Source organism: Dermacentor silvarum, chromosome 1, assembly GCF_013339745.2.
Source record: "Dermacentor silvarum isolate Dsil-2018 chromosome 1, BIME_Dsil_1.4, whole genome shotgun sequence".
Taxonomy (NCBI): Eukaryota; Metazoa; Arthropoda; class Arachnida; order Ixodida; family Ixodidae; genus Dermacentor; species Dermacentor silvarum.
Genome location: NC_051154.1, coordinates 322,789,405 through 322,813,591, shown reverse-complemented (window position 1 = coordinate 322,813,591; position 24,187 = coordinate 322,789,405). Strand labels below are relative to the sequence as shown.

At 47.4% G+C, this 24,187-nt stretch overlaps 1 long non-coding RNA gene across 1 annotated transcript in view; it reads left to right on the top strand.

The window, feature by feature from the left end:
- Positions 1 to 1,035: 1,035 nt before the first annotated feature.
- LOC125939608 (uncharacterized) overlaps positions 1,036 to 24,187 on the top strand; it is a 37,105-nt gene continuing 13,953 nt past the window's right edge. Inside the window, exons 1-2 of the long non-coding RNA XR_007464959.1 lie at positions 1,036 to 1,137; positions 19,585 to 19,707. This is a non-coding gene — a long non-coding RNA (uncharacterized LOC125939608). The remainder of the gene's footprint in view (positions 1,138 to 19,584; positions 19,708 to 24,187) is intronic.

Here is a 24,187-nt window from a genome sequence, read left to right as displayed (position 1 = left end):
TTTAGTCTGACTGGTTATAGAATACAGTAAAACAATTCACATCGGGCACTTACATGCCCTGCCTCCAGAAATTTCTGTGTACAAGAATGTCGCCTGTCAGCGTTTGTAGCTTGAAGTATACTGTCCGTTCCACTCGGACCACGCGTTGTATGCGCCACGGTGTGGTATGCACACAGCTGCATAAGCAGCAACACTAGTGTTTGGGTGTACACAATGCTCACGCCAGCAGCGGGAGGTAGAATGCTGGCTCAGCTGCAGAGCCGATATTGAGCGGAGCGTGAGGATGGCTTCGTCGTTTTTGCGGCGAAACGCACTGCGCGTCTCTGAAGACCTAACATTCCACGCGCATGCGCGGTCGATGGCGGGACGGTGACGGTGGCGCAGAAGGCGCGACTCGAGTGTCCGCATATATATTTAACTGCTATATACTCGCAGACTGTGGCTATGAGGGGAAAGCTGCAGAGACAAAGCGCGCACAAATGAGAGCGCTTCTGAAAACAGCCCCGCGTTTTAAGCCACCTTAGTTTAGGCTGGGGAAGACAAAAAATAAACACATTATTAGCAACAGTTAAATAATACAAAAAACACCACTGAGTGTGTTCCAGAAATATTCCGGAAACACACACTGAGGGTGTTCACTAATATGAGCGCTTTTCCCTTCCGCGTCTAGGCAAACGCGAAACCGTCGCACGTGCATGGAAGCTGCGTCGATTCAGGGTCTCTACCGCGCTGCCCTTTATACTACTAGGCGCGGTAAGACACGCGCAGCAGCCACACCACCGTAGCTTTCCGTTTGTAGCCACAGGAAGTTATCCGCGGGTATATCGCAATATATGTCCACTCAATTATTGCATTCGGCCTGCGGAACTCCAGTATTGGTCAATCATCATCATTATCATCAATAAACATCAACGACTCCGGAAGCACGCGACGCCTCGGACAGGGATGCACGAGAATTCGACAGCGCGAGGACATGTGGGCGTAGCTTGAAAGAGAAAGAGGCCGCGCGTTCAGGTTGGAACAATTGCATTGTGCGGCCGGACAGGTCAAGTGACGGCGCAAGGTCAAGTCGTGCGGAGAGGCCCCACCCACCGTCTCCTTCCAACCGGCACTCCATCGTCGCCACTAACAAGGCAAGTTCCCGGATACGTCTTACGCCGGAGTAGCGTGGGCTACATGGAGCGAATTTTTACGGCGAACACCGCGCGGCGAGAAGGGACGCGCCGGCCCGACGCTGAATATTCCCTGCGTAGCGTGGGCTACATGGAGCGAATTTTCACGGCGAACACTGCGCGGCGAGAAGGGACGCGCCGGCCCGACGCTGAATATTCCCTGCGTAGCGTGGGCTACATGGAGCGAAGTTTTACGGAGAACACCGCGCGGCGAGAAGGGACGCGCCGGCCCGACGCTGAATATTCCCTGCGTAGCGTGGGCTACATGGAGCGAATTCTTACGGCGAACACCGCGCGGCGAGAAGGGACGCGCCGGCCCGACGCTGAATATTCCCTGCGTAGCGTGGGCTACATGGAGCGAATTTTTACGGCGAACACCGCGCGGCGAGAAGGGACGCGCCGGCCCGACGCTGAATATTCCCTGCGTAGCGTGGGCTACATGGAGCGAATTTTTACGGCGAACACCGTGCGGCGAGAAGGGACGCGCCGGCCCGACGCTGAATATTCCCTGCGTAGCGTGGGCTACATGGAGCGAATTTTCACGGCGAACACCGCGCGGCGAGAAGGGACGCGCCGGCCCGACGGTGAATATTCGCTGCGTAGCGTAGCAAATGACTGCGTAAACGGATTTCGCTTAGTCTCAGGCCACTTCGGCGACATATTACTATGGATAACCTTGAGGAGTTTTCGAGATCGCTTCTCGTTTTGAACACGTCTAAGCCTAACGAGAGAAATCTCCGTTGCCAGCGCCACCTATCGGGGAAGTCGGGAGATAAGCGTGACGATGGCATGCGGCCTCTGAGATCGAAAGGTTTCCGTGCAAGGCTGTGGTAGACAGCTTGTACTGCTTGTCTGCTTCGCAGCAGATCGGCACATATGGGACGTACAAGTACAACGCGCTCCTGGCATCCATTGCGCTGCCTCTCGCGCTTTCCGGACGCCCACACAGATAGAATCACTTAAGTGCACTATGTATGCTAAATTCAAAGCGTAATGGAATAGCGTCCCGCACGTAAACTACGCTATTACGCTATACCAGAAGTCTCTTTCTGCAAAGTTCGTTTGCGGAACGGTAAACGCCATTTCCCTTAACACCGCTATTACGCTAACGTTGAATTAAAACTGTCTATTGTGGCCGGGTCCGGCTCACTGCTTCGCGTAAATATAATTAGCAAAAGACGGTTATGTTGCATTGTGACGTTGAAAAGTTAGAATTTCTTACTGTGTATTTATATATTTATTGTTTTATTGCAAAAACTCGTTCTCTGGTGTAAAAAGAAATGTGAAATAGTTTTGGCTGCTAACCGTGTACCGAGGCGACGCGGGCAGCAGTGCGCAGAGCCAGAAAAGCTGTAATAAGCTTGTCGTTGTACTCCAGCCGTGCGGATTTTAAATAGATTCTAGGCTCCACTTCCACTGCCTCTCTCGATTCCTGTGAGATCATATTGGGAACTACTTAATCGGTGCAGAGACACGCAGACACGTTAACACCAACGCGATTGCAGACGACACGAAAAGACCCGTGCGCGGAAGACCAGCATGAATGGCGACCGGAACTGGTGCCTCCTGATTGGCTGTCGTCCTACGCTGCATGCTAGATGCTTCTGTTGGCGGCGTTCGCCCAACAAAAAAAATGTCACAGTTTCGCCCTAAGGGCGAAGCAATGAATGCGATAGCAACACAGCAATGTCATACGAAGTAAGGTGAGCGGCTTTGGTAGCAACAACACGCAGAACTGTTGTCGACGCCATCGGCGTTTTGCCCGCGTTAGCTCAAAATGCGTGCGGCGTTGGTGACTGTTGCTGGAGCCTCTGATATAAATAGGCACTTGGTGCCGCAGCTAAACGTCGCCTCCCTTCCCTCCCCCTCCCCCACGGCCTCTCACGCGTCTGAAGAAGGCGCGTTTGCTCTACATATATAGTGATTGTAAAGGAGAAAAGAGACGCCTACTTCTGCAGCCCTTAAGCGAGCACGGCGCAGAACGCGCGTTTGTTCTCCGCCGTGCGTTCACTCCCCGTGAAAGACGCGCCCCTCGCGCCCTTTCACTCGCACATACAGCGTTCGGCGCGCGGCGACGATTTCTTCTCCAAATGACGTCATACGGAACCTCACGGCGACGGCGACGGCGACGCCGACGGCAGAAATCTGCTTTTGAGTGTCCATATAATTGCTATCGCAATAAAATATCTATACTGGCTGTCAGTGGTCGGCGGCGGGCGTCAAATTTTTTGACGCCGGCCGTCGGGCGTTCGCCGCTCGGACGCCGGTAATTCCCTCCAGGTACTCCGGCCTGATGTCAGAATTCTCTCTGATACCCATGTACTCACGACGCCATCTCAGAAGCAAACCGACTTTTAAGCATGAAATCCTTTTAGCTCCCGTTGTCGGCAACCTTCAAGTGACCTTTAGTCAAAAGCCAGAGCCGTCATCCAGGCACTCATAACGAGAACATTCCGGCAAGTTGCGAGAAAAAACGAGGTCGTACGGGCAACCAGTCAAAACTTAACAAAATGCGGTTTCTCTCGAACAACCTTTTGTACAAGGCCGCATAACATACGCCCTACTTACTCTCCAAACAAGTTACAAAAATATTGCTTCCGAATTTTTCCTAATGTTTATTTACAATATCACTCAAGCTGCAACTTCTAGTACGCTGAAGTTTTATTATTGCGATAGAAATTATATGGACACTTCAAGCGGATTTCTGCCGTCGGCGTCGCCGCCGTGAGGTTCCATATAAAGCCCAATTAAGGGCGATAAAATCGTCGCCTCGCGCTGTATGTGCGAGTAAAAGCGCTCGGGGGACGCACGCTTACACGGAGAGCAAACGCGACTTCTTCCGTTGGGCGAAAGGCCGTCGGGGAGTCGGGGTATGGGAGGGAAGGAGGGGGGCGACGCTGTTCTGCGGCGGCGGAACCAAATGCGTATCTTGCAGCCGGGCGCAAGGGGAACTGGCGGCGCAATCTTCCACGCAAAAGGAGGAAAGTGGGAAGGCAGCGCGGGAGGGAAGGGGGTGGGGTGACTTTTAGTCTTCTAACAACTGCGTACTTGGCGCCGGTGCGGGCTGTCGCACGCCGTATCTTGAAAGCGATCTCCAGAAGGCTCTAACCTTTGTATGCGCTGTGCTTTCAGCCGCGCAGTATCCGTTGAAGCGACAGACCGCACGAACCTTCGCTCGCTGCGTCGGCCGCGCTTGTTCATGCCACCGTTTTACAGTGGTTGTCTGCGGTCATCGACTGTGATCTACTCATGCTTGCTTGTACGCGCTGACGCCACGCTAGTTAATTTAGTTAGTAAGCGAATGTGTCCAAGTTGATGCAGCCGATAAAACTACTATGCCTACTCCGTATAGCTCCCTACCAATTTGCTATCACAATCGATGCTCCGCATCTCGGGTGAAACTGCGACTTTTTTGTCATTTCCCATAGCGACGTTCAAGAGGCAGATACAAGAGACACAAAGGCCGCACATTTGCAGCCGACGACTTAGATGCGACAAGAAGAAAAAGTGGCGGCAGACACTGAGCGCGTTGGACTGTTGCTAGAAGAAACGCGTTTGAAGGCGTTGGCACCACAGGCAGCAAAAGACGCCATATGGTAGTCATTTCATGCTTACATCTACTCTCGAGAACGGGAGAGCCAGCAATGTTTCGCACAGTTCTATGAAAGGAAGGAATGGTTTGCGTTATACTCCTCAAAGATACCTAATAATAATCATCTACATGGTCGCCATGTAAACAACTGAACAAATAGATGGCCCTCGTATAGAGGCGGAATCGAACTTGAGACCTCTAAATCTCGTACCAGCACTTTGCCACCATTTTGCCACCAGCCCACCTGCTCCTGCATGTGCTCCGGAAAAGTCATTGTTGCAGGCGGAATGCGTGGGGCATGATGGGATAGTTGAAGTCCGGACTACGAAGATGAAGGCAGGGTGTGTTTCAGATGTACTTTACAAAAACAAATTTTAAAAGTATAAAGCACGAAATTATTATTTGTTCTTCAACAGAGAATTTTTCGTTCGGAGAAACGGGCATGGGTTTTCTTTGTACTCTCAGATGGATGACAATTTTTACCTTTTCGTGAAGCTTACTTCACATTGCGGATTTCCGCTTAACTTATTCGCACCATTAACGCGAGAGTGCGTTAAGAGGCCTCAGTGTGGCAGAAAATCCGGTGTGGACGTCCGGTGCCGTAGCCGGCGTTGACGTCCTGTGAGCAAAAAATATTCTTTATGCCACTAAAGTACGTCTACCCTCAAAGTTGCTCACGCTTAGTTTTTACATTCTTTACAAAGTTAGTCCTCGGAATATTGAGAAAGACAGCCCACAAAGAAATGTCACGAAAAAAAAAACCGACAGCGCATGCTTTTTATGTTAACTTTTTCCAGACCGAAGTATTAAAAGTGCGATACACAAGATCGGCACACGTAAATGGCCGCGTTTCTACCAGGAAGCTCGCCTTCGTGCGTAGCGTTCGCCGCCAGCGTCTCCCAGTGAACGTTACGGTTACATAAACTGCAGTTGCAGGGAAGCGTAGGAAGGAGTCGGGGATCTTTGAATGCTGTCGTGTTCCACTCTTAAAGGCGGAGTTTAAGCGTCCTCCAAATTTTACTACGGAGCTGTTAGAACTTCGCTATAACGATCGTTCCGTCGTCAGCAGCTTCGCCGAGCTGGGAGAGAGAGAGGGGGGAAGCAGAGTGATGCCTGTATAATTATGTATTTATACTGTGTTCTACCGTTTCACTGCGGTTTTTGTTTCATGTTTACTGCTATTTGAATTTCTTTTTGTCAACTGCTTGTGCTACGCCCCCCTGCTTGATGTTTGACCGCAGTACCTTCTAAATAAATAAATAAATAAATAAATAAATAAATAAATAAATAAATAAATAAATAAATAAAACAACATAGCATCGCGCAGGAGGCGGATGCGAGGTGGAGAGAGGAAAGGAGGAGTGAGGCAGGTGGTAATGGGACGTGTAGAGCTGCTGCCGACGCCGACCACGTTTCCCAGCGTTAGCGCCGAACGCGCCCGGTATCCGTGACTACAGCCGATGCCTCTGGCGGTGGCTGGGCAGGTTTCGACCAGAGAACTGAACACTCGTCGCTTCCGAAAGACCGAAGCGAGAGCTGATGAAGCTGAAAACAAGCGTCGGAGAAGAGAACATCCCGAGTTTAGATTGAGGGAAGCCGAGAGTTCACGTAGGCGAAGAAATCAAGATCCGGAGGCTCGTGAACGTGGCCAGTTGAATTCATCGCAATACTACGCAGAACATCGCGAAGAAATTCTGAGCGCCAGGAAAGGGAGGAGACTGAAAGAGCCTGGGTTGCGGGGCTCAGGAACTTTCGGAACAGGCAACGACTCGGGACTAGCGGTGCTAATGGGCGCTCGCTTCGGCGGTCCTCTTTCTCGCAGTGAAAAAAAATTATGCGTGGCTCTGCTATCGCAAACACCAGAGACCAGCGGAGATAGGGGAAGCCCAGCAAAAGTTAGACTAAGTGTGTGGTTTGCCACTACTTTACTAGGTTTTCCCCAACTCCGCTGGTCTCTGTTGTTTCGCTAGCAGAGCCCTGCATAATTTTTCTGTTTCCCTGTGCTTCGAGTAGCCGAATTAATTCTACCTTGTTCTGCTATAGTGTCCTGCTAGGTCCTGGTTGTACCTCAGATGGGAGAGCTACCATCCCGGAAAGGCATCGGTCCCGCTTTCGATCCCCGTGAGAAAACGAACTTTAATGCGAAACGTTATCGAGATCGCTTCCCGGGTTTCTTCGTTTTTGCAATTTATGCAGACGCATGCACATTCGAACCTTTATTAAAGTGGTTCACTATATGCCTTAAAAACTACATGTGATGTGTACACTCGAGTTTGTTTTCATCCTATGCAACGTTTAATCTCATGCAATGTTTATATTTAGGCATCACACCATTCGCGAGCTATATGCCGAAATGCAAAAACGAGTTCAGGTGGATGGACGGTGGGAGACGTCGACGCAGCGATGTCTCTGTTTGTCTAGAAAAGAATGGTGATAAGGAATGTATACGCACAGAGGAATGCGACGCATTTTTAAACTAAATGCATTTAAATATTCCAAATAACCCTCTTGTCGCAGTGGTACATAGCCATTCTGGAAGCCTGGTTTAAAATGTGTACGTACACCACGTATATACGATGACCCCGGAATGATGTAGCTGAAATATAAGAATTTTAAAAAACTAGTCTAAGCAGTCAAGGAATAACATTACCATAATATAGTTTCTGGTGGGACAGCTGGTCCATGATTTTGGTGAAGCATTGCAGTAAAGAATGAAAAATGAATTAAAAAAACGAAAAACTCTCGGAAAAAGCAAGAACGATAACGGCATACGCAGGGGCAAGCATGGCTTAATTTTTACCTACAAAGCAATGTCAATGTGCACACCTATGTCTTTCGTAATGAAACAATAAAACACGGCATAATCCTTTGACATACAATGTCAGCTGTCAGGTATCTCTAAAGCACAATTGATGGTATAGTACATGGCTTTGGTGAAGCAAGGCACTTGGAGGGCGGGCAACATGAAACGTTCACACAAACATGACTGATAAAAAACTGACACACGCACCTGCGTATGTCGTTATCGTTCTTGTTTTTGTGAGCGTTGCTAGTTTTTTTTCGTTTTTCATTTTTCATTCTTTATTCTGGGGTCATCGGATATACGTGGTGTACGTACACATTTTTAACCAGGCTTCCAGAATGGCTATGTACCACTGCGAAAGGAGGGTTATTTGGAATACCTAAATGCATTTAGTTTAGAAATGCGTCGCGTTCCTCTGTGCATATAAATTCCTTATCGCCATTCTTTTCTAGACAAACATCATATATCATCTTCGTCCTCGTGACATCCCTGCGTCGACGGCTCCCTCAGTGCATCCACCTGAACTCGTTTTTGCACTGCGGCATACAGCTTGCATACGGTGTAAGGCCTCAATATGAACATTGCATGAGAATAAAAGTTGCATAGGATGAAAACAAACTCGAGTGTACGCATCACATGTAGTTTTAAGGCATATATTCAACCACTTTAATAAAGGTTCGAATGTGCATGCGTCTGCATAAATTGCAAAAAAGAAAGTTCACCGACGATCACGATATTCCCTAATTGGAGATTTGAGCGCAGCTCTATACGTGTTTTCATTTCGCGATATATTGGCAGGCGCGGTCAATGTGTCTCGTGCGGCACGTTGCAAACGGAGCGAAGTGTGGCGCGATGGCTTCGCTAATCGGGAGATCGCGAGAGGCAGCGAGTGGGTGACGCGTGGGCGCGATTCACAGCAGCCGCCGCAGACAGACCTTCGCTCACGCAGCTCTTGGTTACAGTATATGCTATCGGTGGCGTCATCTCTGAACAGCCTACGGTGGCTAGATTGGTAGGAGTGCCGACCGGCGTAGTTCACTGCTTCTCCGCATCATGACAGCAGGAGTGGCACTGCGGACAGAGGTTTGCCGTGAAGCGCGCGTCATCTGCTACTGAGAGTGTTGTTATGCGCGCCTGTTATATTTGCGATAACAGGTTTTCACAGCAACACTTGAAAGAAAATGTTCGAAGTATGTTGAGAGAGTGCTTAACAGTGCGATGTTTCTTGTTGCAATGAGTAATTTTCAAAAGCGGTCATTTATATCGTCTGTCAACACGCTCATGGCACGCAGCGCTGCGCTCGCAGTCACGATAGTTCTCAGAGTTTTTGAAATTTCCTTAGACGTTTAAGAAGCGAAGTGAAGACTGCGGGTGATATTCGTGAATATCAAGCTTGTGAGACTTCGCGACAGAGTGAAAGTGTTCCTGCACAGAAAAAAACACAGCGGAAGGGCACCACTTGCTCTCTGTCGAACTGTAAGTTCGGCTACAAGCATGCAAGCCGCGCGCGAAAGAATCATTGGTTTCGATGCGCTCAGACCCAGAACTTTCCGAAAGACGTGACGTTTCCCTTCGCCGTGCTGAAAAAATGTTTCAACCGTATTAGTCATGTGCCAGCGCCACTTCAAGGAGCATGTCATCGAGCGTATGACCGGCAGGAAGATTGTGCAGATTCCGATGGCGTATGTGCACTTAAAGTGACACTTCTTTCGGTGCTACCCGACGCTGCGCCTTACATATTGAAGAAAATTTCTTGAAAAAAAACAAGCGAGGATCCAACGGCATCTCGGTCGTTGAAATAATCCGGAAGAGACAACGAGCCAAACCAATGCCTCCTCTGGAGACATTGGCCAAACTTACACAAGCTCCACGTAAATAGGATGTGAATGGAAATGTCGCATGTTCAACAGGTGAAGAATGAGTATTTGTAGACAGGTGAAGAAATGAACCTGCTCAAAGATGGCCGACGAAATGTTTGTGTGTGCAAAAAATTCAGCTTCAAGTGCAGCGGCCGCGGTTTACAACTCAACGACGGGCAGATATGCCCTGCCGCTGGTATTTTTTTTTTCCTTTCGCCAGCTGAAGCGCTCAAGAGTCATGGGTTGAGAGCAGCACAAAATCTAAATTACGAACAGCATCATCAAACTAATACATTGCTCGCCTGCACTTCCTTGTGACGACCAAAACTTGGCTCCTGAGCGTAATCCTGAAAAGAAAAAAGCACCTTAGGCTGCGGCTACGCTACGTGCATTTTGAGCGCTGTGATGCAGTGCAGTGTTTCAGTTAAAGCTACAGTTGCAATAAAAGCTTGGTGTTGCTGCATGGTTTGCGTGTGTGACCGAAGAATTACCTAAATTGTTATTGTATTGAAATATGCATATATACGATCTTCACGAGTCCAAACTATGATTTTTCATTCTACGAGCTACTGCTCTCATCATACATAATCGCACCGCGTATGAACTTTTTTTCTTCATCACGAACAAGTTAACAATATATGTCATAAATTTATAATACCCCCAATACAGTCAAGAAAATTGAACCAAATGATTTTTTTTGTACGAATATCAATATTTATGCCATTGTGTTTTATATCCTTTCAAGCCAAAGCATTTCTCTTGCACATTCCGTGGTATAAGAATACGCCCTGCACGTTCGCGTACAGCCCCTACATATACTACAGTATACATTTATTCTGCAAAGCAAACTTCGCTTTCTCGCTTTAGAAGAACTGATGAAGGGCTATTCCGTTCATTCAAAGTTTGTGCTTCTCCTCGTAGACTCAAGTTTAACGTGTTTATCGAACTAAAAAGCGTTAATAGATCTTATATTCTCTAAACAAACAGGCGACGGAAAAGGCAAGTACGTTACCTTCGCAAGTGACGGAGCTCTGGTGCATTCAGAAATTTGTAACTGTCTATGGTACCACTGTGAATGTGGTTTTCAGTTTAAATACGATGAGAAATATGCCGCAGTTGCAATGTATAACGTGGCGGCAGCAGCAGACGACGCGCGCCGCCTGCGACAAACCCCCGACTGCAGCGCCAATTTTGTCGTCATGATGCGGAGAAGCGCTGAACTACTCTTCGTGGCCGGCACACCAACCCAGCTAGCCACCGTAAACAGACGACGCGCGCGACTTTGCCGCCATCTCGTAACTATCACCGCCGCAGAGCCTGTCTCTCGCGGCTCTACGCTTTTGTTCCCATGCGTTCGCCATACCGCCCTCCTCCGCTTTCCTCCTCGCGCCCTCTTCGCTATCACCGTCTGCGTTCCGCGTTCGCTCTTTCATCCTTCGCTGTGCTTGATCGCTCGGTTACGAGGGACGCCGACGCAAGATCGGGCGCCCAATAGCTGCGCTCTAAAATGTTCCCAGAAGACGACGTGATCATTTCATTTTGCGAACTTTCTTGTTCCTCCTCCGTCACAACATGTGGAGCTCCTTACACAGTCCCCGGTTGGTAACTATGACCTTTACACACCAATAATTGATGGTTAATAAATATGACGAAAATCTTTTCTCGATTCCTTTTTTTCCCTCGTTACCGATGACAATATGTTGCTGGTAATATAGTGCATTTGCATTAGCAACGGTAACTACGTTTTGGAGTTGATGTACTCCGTTAATGGAAGTACACCTTTCTTTTTATTAGAAATGCTACTAACACTACCATTTCTAACTGCATGTTACTACTAATGTAGTGAATATTCTAACAGTAACTAACTTGTAGCGTGTAACTACGGCGACCTTTTTGTTCATTAGAGTGCACTTCCACCCGCCCTTGAAATCTGGGTTCACTGAGACATTTTGCTATGGCTGCTCCTGCCAATGCATTCGCCTCCTGTTAGCATGGATCGAGAATAGCTAGTTTTACGCTTTATTCAATTTTCTTAGCTGTCTGTGCTAAACCCTTATTGTGAAATACATGTGCATGGTGCCATCGTTAGGGACCAAAACCTTTGTGTCTTCAAACGTTGGCACCTTTTGCCAGTTCAATGACGGTATTGTCGCCTTCTTTCCCGGCTATTTCAGCCACAGCTGTCGTAAAACCATCAATAGCAGCAACGAATGACTTTGCCTTTCTAAGACCTTCATAGTTCTTTTGCAGGTCAACAAAATTTAAAAACTGCACAATTTCACAGTAGTGGAAGGGCTCTGAATTTTTTTCATGTAAATTTCAAGCATGTCAACTACCCCTAATTTTCCGTAATGTTTACGAAATTGGGATGGGTTTAGGAAAGTTGCCTCAAGTATACGATTAGTTAATTGTGTTCGCGAAAAGCATTTGCTTGTGTGCTGCATCTAAAAGCTCACATTTTTTCGGAAAAAGCGTTCCCCCAGGCTCGCATTTTTCTTTTAATCGCATATCTAAATTCTTCGGAGTGACTTATTTCGAAAAAAAAGCAAGCAAAAAATTTTTAGGTGAGAATAAAACTTAAAAAATATTTCAATGCATGAAATTTTATTTTATAGTTTACCGTTGAATGGGTGAAAATACTAGCATCATTAGTTTTCTTTGTGTAACAATCTTCACAGAACTGTTTCTTGTGCTTTAAATAGCTTTTATACCATTAGGCTCACATTTTCAAACGGGTAATTCATATTCCATGTTTATCATGTGTCGTTCCATGGGTGCGAACCCAGCAACGACGGCGCTGCGGCGACATCCGAGCTACGTCCGAAGCGACGAGGATGGACCAGAGGAATCGAAAATGATGTGCATCGTTAGAGAACACGGTCCTATAGGACACGCGGCTAATGTGAATGCGAAGCATGCCACACTGAGTGCCCCCAAGCAAACGAATACAGTAGAGCACACTCGTCAGAAAAAAAGCGAGCAAAAAATAAAAAAAATTAACTTGGAGGACGCTTAAGCTTCGCCTTGAGAACGCGATATAAGATCCCTGACTGCTTCTCATGCTTCCCGGCAAATGCTCATTATGTAACCGTAATGTTTACCTGCAAACGCTGGCGGCAAACGGTATGCACGAAGGCGAGCGTTCTGGTTCTTTTTTTTTTTTTTTCGTTCTCCCGCTCAGCGGGCGCCGCCGCTGCCGCGTATGCGTAGGGTGCCTCGATGCCAGCGCCGCCGTTCAGGGTGGTGCCATCCTTTGACCGCCCCCGCGCCGCCGCTTTCTCGCTGCGACGCCATCTTGAATCACAGCGAGTGCTTGGTGCCGGTGCGCGCCAAGCACTCGCGTGATTCAAGATGGCGAGATGGCGATTCAAGACGTTCGAGACACAGTGCGCGCGGATGCTTCGCTGACGCTTCTACTTGCTGGAGAGTGTTCAGCCGCATGAATGACAAGCTTGTCAAGTGCATCGAGTCGACATGACGGGCTGTTGTGTTCCCAAGTGCACCGGATCGACGCGTTAAGGGCTTCGTTGTTTACGCTTCCCCCGGGACCCAGAGCGAAGAAAGAGATGGGAAGCCCAAGTAAAGCGGTATCACTGGAAGGCAACGGGTAGCTCCTACATTTGCGAGGTAAGTGTAAAAAAAGTTTAGACTATCGCCCCGTGTTTTTCATTTAAATAAGAAAGTATTCTCTGATCCTCGCTCATGTACCTTGTTCGCTCACGAACTAGCACTGCACCGATACTGTCTGAGTAGCCTATGGTTTGCGAGCGCGCGTCGCATAGGCTTTTGCCGTTTTGATCGGCGCAGCCTATGCGAGTAGTACCCTTATTTTAAGGACTGACGATAATGCTTCGCCGCGAAATAGCCTTACATTAGCTGCAAATCGTCATGTAAACCACCTATTTTACTTTTTCACGGGAAGCACACATCGTGTGTCTCTTGTTTCTTTTTTTCCCCTTAATTTCTTTTTTCGCTACTGGTTATTTGGGACTAAAGAACGCAGTGCTTCTACTGGGGAGAGCGGCTGTTGTGTACGTGGCAAGCGAAGCATTGTGATTTTCTCTATTCTCAGCAGATTTCTTGCGGATCTCAGGTTGTTACGTTATATAGCTGATTTTTTAGACGAATATATTTGTAGCGTGGTGCTCGTAAGCAGATGGTCATTGCGGCTCATTCCCGATCATAGTGGGTACTGTGACGGTCTTTAAATGCCTGTGCACGGTATGCCCAGGTGTAGTAGAGTTAAGGGGCATCATGGAACCAAAATGTTTCGGCGCTTTCTGGCATGGTGTCTGTTGTAGCCTGTGCATTTCTTCGAAACGTGTGAAGCGAGGTAATACAGCATTACTTCATCGAAAATTTATTTATAAGCACTGTAATGGGCTCTCTGTATTTACAAGGCAACTTTTCATATCAACAATCACTTTTGTTGTTTTACTTGTACTTAGAAACAGTTTGAAGAGGACCAGTACGAGGGAAATCAACAGGATGGGCGCTGCCTGTTAAAGTCAACAGCCTTACATCATCATGGACTATATTTTCGAAGTGAAAAACATTGCTAATCTGTATGTGACTGTCTTAGTTTCATTTACGGTTTTTGTACGCAATATTTATGCAGTGTTGTTTATTTTTTCAATGTAGTTATCAGTGTTTTAATGGTTATTTATAAAATGTGCTGTACTCACCATCGATGTGTTTGGCTGATGCGACGTATTCGATGGTAGCTGATGTATTCTGGCTGGATATCTTGATTAATATTACCCGCGGTTGCGTTTTCTTGTTTGTATTCTTGTTTTCGATTTATATTGTGTGTAATAAGGTTGATGTACTCACTTGAAACCCCCCCCCCATGTAATGAATAAATTAAAAAAAACTCTCTCTATCCCGAATTGTGTGTGTCGAGCCTACCATGCGATTTTTTTTTATCTCGTCTTTCAACATAACCTTCAGGCGCCACACAGTACATATAATTTTTCATGTACATATCTCTTTCATGATTGACTGTACTATACATTATAAGTAAATGTACTTTGTGCATCGTTTGGTTTCTTGTGTGTACTACGCAAGATTGACACAGACAAGTTACGTTACATTTTTCTCTACAGCACTAACTAAACCTTATTTTCACATCGCAGTTATTTTTACACCAGCTTAATCCTGTCAGCACACAGTTTTGTGGGTAAAAAAAAGCACAATTGCGTGTAGATATCGTCAAATAATTGCAACGAACGCGAAGAGCACGCGCAACGCAAGGGAAGCTAACCGCTGTGCGCGAGTGGCTGGCTACGGTAAAGGAGCCGTGACGTGTAAACCAATATACAACAGCAAAAAAGAAAAACATCCACACACAGGGGGTCGCAAACCTTATATCCCAAGCATCGAAGCGCAAAAAATAGTGCGTATTTCAAACATACACACGGCATATAAAATGTGATTGAATTAGGCAACTAGGGGCATGCATGTTCCCGGCGCCATACATTTACGTCTTGGACCTTTGACGAGTTAACGGTTATTGGTTATAAAGATGTGCAGATGCGATACCGATAAAAATCCTCATCAAGGCAAAGCACTTGGAAATGCGCCGCGAGTAATTAACACTATTTATGAACGCAAGCACAGCTCAGTCGGAGCTCGTGTGATTCAATATGGCGGCGCCAGCGGGGTTGTTTCCACCCTGAACGGCGGCGCTGGGCATCGAGGCACCCTACGTATGCGTATGCGCGGATGCGAGCGCCCTCTGGACGGTGTTGCAAGCAATCGAGCGGGGCGCCCCACTCCCACTTAGACAGACCTCAAACGGTAGCTGGAAAAACGGTTTGTATTTGAGTTTCCGCGTAACAGACTTATGTTTCCTCGTATATTCAAGTTACAATACGACGCTATCATGGCTGTAGGTTGCGTGCAGGTCGTACTTTAAGAATATTCTGACGCATTTTACTTTGAGAAATCCAATTAGTTCAGTAACGCCTATGCGCCACGCGGTGGGCCCGCGTGGTTCGGGATCATTTTTCTCGAACGGACAACGCCGCCGACTCCAGATATTCTGCGACACGGGGCTCTTAACGCTGTCGCGTTGAAAGCATGCAGTGCCTACATATTACATCAATAGACGAAATTCTATCTGGGCACGTGCGTCGCTCGCGGCAGTAACGCCGGTGCGCGAGCTGTAAGCAAAGTGATCGCACACCTGCAGGAGAGCCGCAGGGCGACCGTCTCGCGGTAATGTTTTGAGCGATGAAAGATTATGGAAATCCATGCTCTCATTTTTTGGAATCTATGCGAAGCGATGGTTGTGGAAAGCGGTTGATGAAATGCTATAAATTTGTCCATTTCATTCCTGCGTCTCTTGGGTGCAGGAAACTGGCGCGTGCCCATGTGTGACGACTCCTTTTGTGTTTTTGTTTTCCTTTCTTCTTGTTTACTTTAAATCTACCGCCAACTTCTTGGCCGACACTCGTGTTTGGGTGTATGCCACAGTACGGAAATCGTCATCAACACGACGCGATCATCTCAAAGAGGTAGCTGGAATCGGCATAATAGAACTAGGCGTGCATGCATTGCCTAATGATTAGGAAAATAGACAAAGAAAGGATAGGAAGGTTTCCTTTATCGAAAAGCAATGTACTCTCGATGATGTCCATTTGTTTCAATGTAGATATTTAGGTATCATCTGTTTTATAACTGATTAATTCCGTAGAAAACAAGGCCAGCTGTCTGGACAGACATAAGCGTAGTATATAGTACGATGATGATGATTTATTGGCATCCCCTTTGAAACGGGCCGGTGACAAATAGTCACCGAGCCTGCGTGATTCAATCAGGTATGCTATACATGTTTTTCATTGTAGCATTTTTGTACGCATCTCCTTAATGAATTAATGAATAAACCTTTATTTGAAACAGTGACTCGTCAGCCGAGGTGGAAGTCGGGCCTGGATCGCCCGCCGGGCCCGGGCGACGAGTCGCGCTGGTCGACCAGGCCCGGCTTGGACATTCCCATGTTTCAGTGAGGAGGTTTGGGTCTTCGTCTGCTGCTACTGGTTATGTCGCTGTGTTCTTGCATTGCAGTAGAGGTGCGCCAGGGTGTCTGTCACGTTGCAGTGTGGACAGGTGGAGGTATATAGCGTCGGTTGGAAATGATGCAGTAAGGTTCCGTGGGTGAAGGTATTGCTCTGGAGTCGCCTGTAGTCGGTGCCTTCATTTCTAGTTAGTTTTGGATGTGGTGGAAAGTGTACCCTGCGTCCAAGCCGATTGTGCTGCAGTAGTGCTTGGTAAGTTAGTGATGTTGTTTCCGTTTCCTCCGCTGATGTGGGTGGGTGGGACATGTCTAGAATTTCGTGCGGGGAGGCCCGGTTGACACTTGCGCGGGCCGCTGTATGTGCCGCTTCATTCCCTTCGAGTCCCTCGTGTCTTGGAACCCACGTGATGCAGGTGTAGGGGGGAGGGTGTCGCCACATTTCAGTATGTTGATCGCTTTCATGGAGACCCTGCCCTTCATGCAGTTGCGTGCCGCTGTTTCCGCGCGTTTGGCGCATTAGTCTTTTTTCCCCTTCCAAACTTCTGTACTTTCTACCGCTGCCTACGCCTGTAATAGTTCCGGTTGTATCAATCTCTTCCCTGCTTTTTTTTTCATCAATGCTCTAAACGTCTCTGGCTTATCTTGATTGCTTGCCAGTTGATGCTTCCGTCCACTTAAAATTCAAGCACTCCTGGAAGGTGCACGTTACCTACGCTTCTCAGTGGGTGATTCCTTCGCATTCCATCAGCATGTGCTGAGTGGTCTCCGAATTGTTGCTGCAGCATACTGATGCCTCATGTACTTCCGAATATTTGCTCAGGTATGTTTTTGTCCTTAGGCAACCGGCTCGGGCCTGGAATAGTAAGGCAATGCCCTTTGTGTTATCGCAGAGACATTCCATCTCATTCTTGTAAATATCCGTAGTCTTTTTGGTTTCCATTTCGTCCATCCAATTCACTCTCTATTTTTCTGTCGCTTTCTCTTTGATAACTCCTGGTTGTCCATTTACACTTTCAATAACTCTGTACTAGGTTGCCAAGTACAAAGTAATAATGGGACATCTTGCGAGCTATTATGTGCAAGACATACCAAGGCCAGCAGCCACGGTTAGCTAAGTCCGGGAGGGTTCACCCAGAAAGCGTCGCTTTACAAATGATATTCCTTTTCCCGACGCCCGGCCATGGCAAGAAACAACACGCGCGCGCATGCCTATCATAAAGTCGCAGACGCGGGCGTGAGTATGCAGCAGTAAACTAGGCGAAACTCCCAAGCTACCTCGGTCGGATAGAGCGAAGCGAAAGATAAGTTTTAGCGGAGGCCCACGGGCGGCGCCACGATAGGACTCTTTTCTGCTGTGATTGGAGGTTGCAGTGCCTCCAGTTGACGCCATGCAGCATATCGCTCAAAACAAAAAGCTGGTTTTTGTAGCGTTAGCTACACTGGCCTAGCCAAGCCCGTTTCGCGCGGCACATCAAGAGCCGTGCGGCGGATACGCCAGGATCACTGATGTCACACGGCTTGCGCACCGGAGCCACCGGAGCCGGCACATCTCGCGCACTTCGCCGCCGCCGCGCGCGACTCACCGCCGCCGGTCTGCGCATTCCAGAGGAGTGACGTCGCAGCCGCGGTAGACGCACTGGTGCCGGCGCGCGCTCGTTGTGCAGTCGCCGTCTGACACTGCGCTGGAGCCGCTGCGCTTCTGACTGGCGTTTGCCAGTGTGGTATAGCCATGGAGAAGGAGAGGAGAGCGCAAATGCTGCTCAATAGCGCAGAAGAACGGAGAAGCTTGACTCATCGGATCCCGAAGTAGTTGCCTGGCAATTAGCGGTTGAGCGTAGGAGACAACCAGGAAAGCTAAGAATAATCAGCTGAACTTTTGCTAACGCTACGTATATCCTGGCATAGCCGAGCTAAGCCACTGCAACTTTTTTTTTTAATGTTTCGGCGCCGCTGTACCTGGGATTATATGTTAGTAATACATTCCTACCCTTCCATGCCAATTTTGGTATATACAAAGTGAACGAGACGCGAGTTTTCGAAAGGTTTTGGATAGGTTTATTTCGGCCGGAGGGTTTCTATGATCGGTCCACGAGTGTTTCAGCCTAGCCATGACCAGTGGAGTCCTGGAATGAGGACACCACCCACTCGCGACCTCAAGAGCAACGACCTCGATGGTCCGAATAAATGTTTTTTCTCGCTGTCCTCCACCATACATGTACGGCGATGACATCCAAAGGGTTAATGAGACGGCCCATGCATGAGGAAGCTCTAAAATCAAAGTGCATGCTGTTTGTTCTCGATTCAAGAAATGAAAATGTGACCTTCCTTTTCTCTTCTAATAAGAATTTGTACATTAACAATAACAAGTAGAGTTTTGAAAAATTTCACCACCCACGCACCCCGTACAGATGGTAAACCAGCGAAGCTGAAATGTGCGGTCCCGGTGCGAGCCACACGTGATTTCCTCGTTTCTTTCCTTTTTCTTGTCCCTGGCTCTTACCCGCATATCCAATGCGGGTCACGCGCCACACGTAATTGTATTATGGGTAATCCAGACGTAATTGACGAGCATGTGAGGCTATTGATGTCATGACCTATCGGTCATGTTAGTCATACATTCATACCCTTCCATGCCAATTTCCGTATATACCAAGTGAACGAGACGCGACTTTTCGATAGGTTTTCGATAGGTTAAATTCCGGTGGAGCGTTTCTGTGGTCGGACCACGAGTGTTTCAGCCTAGTCATATATAACTTCGCTGTAAAATTATTCTATTATTCTAAGTTGAATTGGTGCTCTCTTTGTGCTTCGTAATTCCGCGTAGCCTCCGCGAAAAGCTTCACCACCTGACCGGTTACTGTGATGAAAAACATGCTTGCGGCGCTTGTGTAACGACCATTGCTGACAAGCTGACCCATCGTTAATGTTGTCAGGGTCGTCCGCGCCACCCGCACACGCGCGAAATGACTACCGCTTGCCATCACAGCGTGGGCGCTTTTTTCATAATTCATCCTTTTCGATATTGCCACGTCACGTACCTGTCACGCTTTTTTGTTTTGTTTTTTCTTCTTTATTTTTAGGCTGGCAGTGCAACGTTTTTTCCTTTTTTTATTTTCGTCTACTTCTCGCTTCGCAGGCAGACGTCAACAACCGGCTCCAGTTTCGGGACTCTCCACGCGCCTGTGAGCAGTCGCCTTGTTCCGGCGTCCGGAGTATAATGCCTGCACCGTGAGGAATCGAGGTCATGGCTTCTATTACAGCAGGTACCTATATCTCGAAAAAAAAGACAAAAAAGGGACGGTTTTCTTCTTTACAGCGAAACTATTAGTGCGACTAGAAATGCCCTACAACGTTCTACGCATGTTTTTTTTTCTCACGCTTTCCTGAAAAAACTACATCGTTTGCCGAGTTTATCAGGATGTCTTAAAACGCGTAGTTATAAAGCGAGGTACACCAAGAAAGAAGCATGTGCTTGCTGCGGCAAAGCTAAGGAAACGACGGACCATGTTTTATTAGAATGTGAAGATACCCAGCTGTTGGTTTACATTCATCTCGCCTCCTTGAAGCCCTTGGGTTCAGGGATAGCAGGGGGAAAGTAAACATGTCCACAATAGAGATTAGTATGAGGCGATTGGAGGTTTGTTGGCAGAGAAGTAGGGAGACTACAAACAAAGGAGGCGTACAAGAACAAGGTTCGCAATAGTTGTTCAGAAAATTTGATGCTGGTAATAATTTGTGTGTGGGTGTGTTTTCTTTTTTTCTCATAAATATAGGTAGGACATTAGGTAAAATAAGAACAAGAGCGTGGTGGCACAACCCACCACACCGTTTCAAAGGGGACGCACATATATCATCCATCCATCCACCCACCCTAAAACTCCTCTATTCCGGTAGGTAGCAACATTCTCCTCTGCGCACGCGCTTTCCCATGGAAGAAAAATCCTCAATTCTCCACGGATTTCACCCTTCCACTGGCGGGCGCGCTGCGCACGGCACCCTTTTTAGGCCAGCGGCCCCCGCGGCAGAATCAATGCGTTTTCTCTTAGCTTTTAACTCGTCCCTTTTCTAAGTTTGGGGCATGACATTGCAAGTTCTTTGGCATTGGAGGTCAGCGGTACCCATTCACTGCACTCATAGCTGGTAACTTTTCCTGCAGTAGACAAGTCTAGCAAGTACTACACACACAGAGTTCACCGACGTTACCTCATCCGGGAAGATCTTCGAGGACGTTTCAATTGCTTTGGTTCATGCAACCTCGTTCCGCACAGCATTATTCTTGTAAAGCATGTTGCTAAACCATAGTCTGCCAAAGATGTTTTAGCTGTGGCCAAATTCCACGTCGAGAAACTCACGTTTAAGTCGTCCGTTCGCACCGTCAGTCCCATCTTGTGAAAGTTCCCGAGCACCTGCAACCCAGGTTCTTCCAGTCGCCTCCATTTCCTGACGCTCAATTTCAGCACGATGTTCGGCGTCATAGGCGCCGACTACGGGGGTGGAGGGCTCCGGGGCTCGAGCCCTCTCCGGAGCTTTCCCGGGGGGCCAGAGCCCCCCCCTCCCTATCTGTACACTACCCCCCCCCTGTCCCTAAAGCGTCATTACCGGAGTTCTGTTACCCACATAACTTGAGAAATCCTGTGCGTTGCCTCTACCTTTTCACTTTTCTTGGGGCTAAAAGCTTGCAGCTCCATTGTTGGGGCGGACGTGCACGGTTTTTACTTGATACTTTCGGTTTATTTCGGCAAATCCTGACAATAGGTAGACAAGGGCATTAGAGGCACCAGCGGCGGCTACCTCATCCGGGTTTCCTCAATTCAACATTTCAATTTCCGCAGAGAACACAATGCACAGACACAATATATTTAAATATATACGCAGGACAAGATTTATTATATTTTTTAAAGAGAAGAGGTAGCCAACTAAATGGATAGACTATGCCTAGAGAATGAATGTGTTGATGTATGTTCACCTCTCTTCAAATTACTTTGCGTGCTTTTTTGACCCTGAAAAAAACCTGCTGACTTCAATGACCCCTTCGGCAGAGTCTTCTATCAATGGCGTGTGAAAAGCACGTGAGTGATGTGTCTCAGTATTTATTCTCTTTCCAGTAGAGAATGGTAATGACTGACGCAAAAGAAAGAGAAAAAAGGTCGTCTAATTATTTACTTTTACGCATTAGGGATGGAAAAATCGCCTCTTGCATGCAGAGGCCATAAATACGGGATGTTTCAGCAAACACTTTCAAAAATTTTTTGAAGATTGCGTGTGGCACATAGCACAATTCTTGTTCATGAGTTGGTCTACTCGAAGAGGCGGACATTACTTTCACAAAAAATTTAAATGCATAATTGACTAAATAACTACAAATCACGAATTAAGTTTTTAACATATTAACTTATGGGTCATTTAGCAATTTACAAATTCTAGCCGTGGAGTTCGCGAGTAGGATGCACTAGGACCTAATTCTCAGGATGTCACCAGTTTTGAGATATTAATTACCGAACATTGCGGACAAATGCATTGGGGTGCCAGTTACTTTGGTGCTTACCCGCCGTGGTTGCATAGTGGCTATGGTGTTGGACTGCTACGCATGAGGTCGCGGGATCTAATCACGGGCACGGCGGCTGCATTTCGATGGGGGTAAAATGCTAGAACACCCGTACACTTAGGTTTAGGTGCACGTTAAAGAACCCCAGGTGGTCCAAATTATTCCAGAGTCCTCCACTACAGAGTGTCTCATAATCAAATCGTGGTTTTGGCACGTAAAACCCCATAATTTATATATCTATTCACACTTTTGTGCTTCGATGCATAAAACGACCTTTAGTTAAGAAAGTGACTGGCACGCCAATGCATTTCTCCGCAAAGTTAGAGAATTAATATCTCGACACCGGTGTCAGCCTGAGAATTAGTTCCAAGTGGATCGGAACTCCATGGCTAGAATTTGTAAATTGCAACGTGGGCAATAAGGTAATCAGCTAAAAGCTTGATTGGTTAATTTTGTTAATTAGTCAAATATGCATTTCAATTTTTTTGCGCATGTAATGTCCACATCTTCGAGTAGACGAGCTCATGAACTAGAATTGTGCTATCTGTCACAGGCAACCTTTAAAAATTTTTGAAAGTGCTCGCTGAGACACCTTTTATATAGAATTCACTCAGTAACCGAAATGATGCCAAGCCAGATTCACTCGAAATCAAATAAATAGAAGTTTAGAAATCATGCGCAGCACCGCTTATACTCGGACTCAAAGTACTTAAAAAGAGTGCAGTTTGGCCGGGAAGGCGAAGCAGTATTAGTGATAGCGAAGTCGAAGATAATTATACGAAGGAAGATTCTTACCGTGTAAATCTGTGCAAGGATCGCACCCGTGTAAGGGCCGCACCCCCATCTTGACAGCTAATTATAATAAAAAAAGAGATCAAACCGAGAAGCAATCGCGTTCCGTGCGCTGATTCTGATCGGGCTCAACAGCGAATTGTCGCGAGCAGCGTACTTTCGCGCGTCGCAACTGGATGTCGAGAGGAGGCGATCGGGGAGGTTTACAGCGGATTTCATACTCGTAGTTGGAAAAATGAGGTCAAATGGCCCGGTCCTAGCTATGAGAGGCCCGTCAAAATCGCGACAGAAAAGTGCGGCCCTTACACGAGTCTATACGTTAGTTATAGTGGCCATATAAATTGTAGTAAACATTCACCTAAAATTAAAATACCAAGCATAGTGTAATGCACGGACCATGTAAACCTTTAAATACCTCAGTGGATGACCTCGAGCACTCGCTTTCACAACGCAAGCATTATGAAGAACGCCGGCAGCCTCGCGAACGGTTCGTACAGCCGCGCGATTTACCGCAACTCCGAAAATTAGATTCATCATTATTACCTTCCTATATTTATGTACACTACAGATGGCCTCTGTTAGTGATCCGCAATATGACCTCTGTCTCTTAACTCTGCAACACTAGGGGCGCAGAAGGACAACCCGGCAAGGAAGACAGCGCGCATGAAGTTAGCAGCCATCTCTGCTCGCCCTTTATCATTGCATCCACCAATGATTACCAACAATTAGATATGGCAAGCGGGCCGCATAAGAGTCAGCCGCGCACATTCATTCACAGCTACGGCAGGGCTGGAGGAGAAGACGCGTGCTCGCCTTCCCATTCGCGTTTGATTATGGGACCTAGAACTAACCCGAATATTGAGCGCGTGGGAAGATAATGCCCATCAAGCGTCATCCTTTTCGGCTCAATGTTGCGTGCTTTTTCCCGCACCCACACTGTATGGGTCGCTCATTTATATACCTTTTGTAGGTATAACGGAGCATCACGGTGACGACACCAGCGATAATTTGCCTCGAGTGTCGATATAATTGCCTTCGCCATAAAGCAAGAAATAGAAAATTGTGATATATATATATATATGGGTAGGTATCGAAAAGCTGGTAAGCCCCCCCCCGGGTAAATGAAAATATGCCGCCTATGTTCTGCGTCGTATCTCGATGCAGTCAGTCGACTGCTTTCACGAGCCTCTGGATATTCATTTCGGTGGTGGCGCAGACTCACGGCTTCTCTCAATCTAACTACATGATTTTGTTCGCTCGAGCTACGCCTAGATTCATGTTCCCCAGCTCTCGCATCAGGATCAGATCGCTGTCGCCGCATCCACTCGCGAGTCGTTTCACGACGGCGGTCCAGTCGAGCGGCTTCTACCTCGGGAGTCCTGACGGTAGTCTTCGCCACTGCTCAG